The sequence below is a fragment of the Bos grunniens genome, chromosome 26 (genome assembly GCF_055505025.1).
Source record: "Bos grunniens cultivar Pamir isolate PY7600 chromosome 26, Bosgru_T2T1.0, whole genome shotgun sequence".
Taxonomy (NCBI): Eukaryota; Metazoa; Chordata; class Mammalia; order Artiodactyla; family Bovidae; genus Bos; species Bos grunniens.
The window spans coordinates 544,658-549,205 of NC_141190.1; the positions used below are offsets into that span (position 1 = coordinate 544,658).

Below are 4,548 nucleotides of genomic sequence, written 5' to 3' on the forward strand. Positions count from 1 at the left end.
GGATGGCATCACCGACTCAATGGGCATGAGTTTGAGTAAACTCCGGGAGTTGGTGATGGACAAGGAGGCCTGGTGTGCTGCAGTCCATGGGGTCGCAAAGAGTCAGACAAGACTGAGCAACTGAACTGAACTGAACTATATCCTAGTATTGATGTATTTTTAAAATGCCATTATGTGATTATGCCTTATAAAGAATAAAAATAAAACTTTAAGGAAGAGTACTGAAATACCTAAAGTTTTATGATTGTTTAACTTCTCAGTTTTGCTTTATTATCTATATTTACATATGTCTGTCTAATTGTCTATGTTTCTATACCTATACAATATTGCTTGTCAACCCGATACTATTGTGACTACTGGCTCAATATTGTTACAGGTTGCATATTTGATATGTTAAGATATTGAGCACTTTAACTAACCTATAAACATTAGCAGCCAATAGCATTTCAACTCTCAATTATGACAGCCAAAATGTCTCCAGACAGTGGAAAAATATTCTTGGGGGAGTAAAATCACTCTAATTGAGAAGAGCTGATCTACCTCCATATCTCCTACTGTCTCTATTTATGTATATTTTAATATGTGTCAGATGGATTTAATTTTAAATGTTCTAAATTGGAAATTTAAATTTATCTTACTTACCAGTTATGCATGCTAACACATCTTAGAGGATATTTTACACAAAATCTATTGACTCTGTTGCTCTGTCTACCCAGAATAGGTTTCCCCATAAACCTGGATGGAAACACAGAATGGAACAGTGCTGAGTGAATTCATCCTCATGGGAATCACAGACCATCCTGAGTTGCAGGCTCCATTGTTTGGGCTCTTCCTCATCATCTACTTGATGTCTGTGGTGGGCAATTTGGGCATGGTCATCCTCACTAAGGTGGATTCCAGGTTGCAGACACCCGGTACCTGGCTTTCACTGATCTTGGTTATTCAACAGCTGTGGGCCCCAAAATGTTAGTAAATTTTGTGGCAGATCAAAATAAAATCTATTTTTTTGCACTACACAGCTCACTTTCTTTCTTGTGTTTATTATTAGTGAGCTTTTTATTCTGGCAGCAATGTCTTATGACCACTGTGGCCATCCGTAACCCTCTGCTTTACCCAGTGGTCATGTTGCAAAGGGTATGTCAGGTGCTGGTGGCAATGCCATATCTCTATAAAATATTTGAGTCTCTTTTGATCGCTGTAAAGATATTTGACTGATCATTCTGTGGCTATAATGTCATCAGACATTTCTACTGTGACAGTCTCCCCTTGTTATCTTTGCTCTGCTCAAATGCAAATGAAATTGGACTGATTATTCTTATCTAAGCAGGTTTTAATTTGGTTTTCTCTCTTCTGATAATTCTTGTGTCTTACCTTCTTATCCTTGCATCCATTCTCAGGATGAGCTCTGCTGGAGGCAGGCACAAGGGTTTTTCTACCTGTGGGTCTTATCTGACAGTGGTCACAGTATTCTATGGGGCTTTAATATTTATGTACGTGCAGCCAAAGTCTAACTATTCATTTGACAGATAAAATGGCATCTGTATTTTACACTCTCATTATCCCTATGCTAAATCCCTTGATCTACACTTTGAGGAACAAAGATGTAAAACATGCCCTACAAAGGACGTGGAAAAGGCTATGCAATTTTTTTCTCTTAAGGCTCTGTACAATATGAATCCTATAATTTAGGTGATGGGCTTCAAACTGCTCTCTGTGTGTTTCTAAAAGGGATAAAACTTTTGAACTTCAAAAGCATCAATTCTTCAGTGCTCAGCTTTCTTCACAGTCCAACTCTCACATCCATACCTGACCACTGGTAAAACCATTGCCTTGACTAGACGGGCCTTTGTTGGCAAACGAATGTCTCTGCTTTTCAATATGCTATCTAGGTTGGTCATAACTTTCCTTCCAAGGAGTAAGCATCTTGTAATTTCATGGCTACAGTTACCATCTGCAGTGATTTTGGAGCCACAAAAAATAAAGTCTGACATTGTTTCCACTGTTTCCCCATCTATTTCCCATGAAGAGATGGGACCAAATACCATGATCTTCGTTTTCTGAATGTTAAGCTTTAAGCCAACTTTTTCACTCTCCTCTTTCACTTTCATCAAGAGGCTCTTTAGTTCTTCTTCACTTTCTGCTATACCCACCACTATTATACATATTTGCAGACAATGAAACTGAGTCAGAGAGAGGTTAAGTAACTTGTCCAATGTTGCACAGTCAATAAATGATAGAGCTGGAATTCAAACCTCGATAACCTGGCCCCTGCTTTTAACCATTATGCTATACTGGTCCTCACAAGTAGCTATGAAGGAAAGAAAGAGAGATCAGTGAGAATATCCAGCAAATAAAACTGATCTAGACAGGAGCTCTCTGAGGAAACAATACATTCACAAAACAATCATTTCACCTAGAGAGCAGACTGTGCAAAGGGCCTGAGGTGAGAGGGGGCACAGAACATTGAAGAAATTGAAAGGCCAGTGTAGCTAGAATGTAGAAAGCAAGGGGAAAGAGGGGTATTATGTAGTTAGTGCAGTAGTCCAGGCCATATTAGACATATGAAACAGGGCCTCTTTGACCTTAAGCATTTTGTTTTTAATCCTAAGAGAAAGAAAAAAAAAAGTATTGGTTCATAGGAGTGTGTAAAAAATATTTTACTATATATGCATGCATATATGTGTACTGTATTGTATATTGTATTGTAATATATTTAATTATATTCTATAACTTTTATTCTTTTGCTTGATTGCCATAATTTGATCATCTCTTTGTAGCAAACAAAAGACAAAATTCCAAGATTTTGTCAATATTTCTAGGAAAAATGTAATAAGATATGCAACAATTTGTTATATATATAATATGCATACAAATGTCCTCTTCTTAATTGTCACTTTTTTGTTTAATTTTGTATTTTTAACATTTATGAAATTTCATTTACATCATAGAGAGACTGCACTGTTCTTTGTTCAGTGTCCTTAAAAACTCAAAAACATTTTCACTAAATCAAGAAAAAGGCAAGTATGGCTCTTCTTTCCCATGATATTGACATTTTAATGGAGGTGGTATTCAATATGGCAAAGAAAAAAAATTCAGATTGGAAAGAAGAAATTTAAGCTGCTTTTATTACTACATGATGAGGTTGTGCAGGTGGAAGTATAAACTATAGAAAAAAGCATTGAATTAAAAGGTGAATTTAGAATGGCTTCAAGGAGAGATCAGTACACACAATAATTTTTTTTATTTCTATATACTACAAATGAAAAATTAGAAATGGAATTGTTAAATGTTGTTGTTATCGTTCAGTTGACAAGTCTTGTCTGACTCTTTGCAACCCTATGGACTGCAGGACACCAGGCCATTCTCTTCCTCATCATCTCCTGGAGTTTGCCAAGCTCATGTCCATTGAACTGCTGATGCCATCCAACCGTCTTATCCTGTCAGCCTCTTCTCCTTTTGCCTTCATTTTTTCCCAGTATCAGGGTATTTTCCAATGAGTCAGCTCTTCACATCAGCTGGCCAGAGTTTTGGAGCTTCATCTTCAGCATCAGTCCTTCCAATGAATATTCAGGGTTGATTTCCTTTAGGATTGACTGATTTGATCTCCTTGCAGTCCAAGGGACTCTCCAAAACCACAGTGCAAAAACATCAATTCTTATGCTCTCTACCTTCTTTATGGTCCAACTCTCACATCCATACATGACTACTGGAAAAATCATAGCCTTGTTAAAATGTTAAATACCTGTTATAAATTCATCAAAATTATGAAATGCTTAAAGATATATACAAAATATGCAAACCTTTATGGTAAAAATTAAAAAAATATTCCTGAAAGATATTAATGGAGGCACACACAAATGAGATTGTACCATATTTATTTACTGATTTATTCAATATTAAGTAAATGTGACAATTTCTCAAATCAAACACAATTAAAATTTAAGCAGAAATTCTATTTTGATAAGAATTGAGAAGCTAAAACCAAAATACATAAAGGAGCTAAAATCAAATCATATAGAAAAAGAGATCTAGAATAGCTGAACTAACTTTTCAAAAAGGAATAAACTTGTAATATGAACATTAAGACAAGCAGTAATGATATCCAGTCTTATTCCAAAGCTACAATTATTTTTTAAGTCTGCTCCTGATATAAAAATTGGCAGTATATATCAATGAAAATATATTGATAGATCAGAAATAGACTCATTTGTATATGAACAATAAATGTTCCACAAGCAAAAGAGAAAAACAGAAAAAAGCCATTTTGTGGAGAAAGCATAGAATTTCAAGTTCTCCTTTCATCTTGTTTCTGTCCTGAGACCTTGTAACCAGTGGGGACGTTCCCTCCAGTTTCTGCTGGCTGAAGATGCTGGTTGTCAGGCTTGCATCAAGGCAAGCCAGCTGGCTGGGGCCAGAGTCATGATGTGACAGGTAGCATTCCTTTGTCCAACCATACCAGTTCTCAGGGGAGTTAGTCTTAAGAACAAGTTCCAATCCATAAGAGAAGAACTTTGTCACTTTGATCCTCATTGCTGGAAAATATCCACT

At 36.1% G+C, this 4,548-nt stretch overlaps 1 pseudogene; it reads left to right on the forward strand.

Moving 5' to 3' along the window:
* The first annotated feature begins 739 nt into the window (after window positions 1–739).
* On the forward strand, window positions 740–1,675 carry LOC147343922 (olfactory receptor 8K3-like; annotated as a pseudogene).
* Window positions 1,676–4,548: the final 2,873 nt, after the last annotated feature.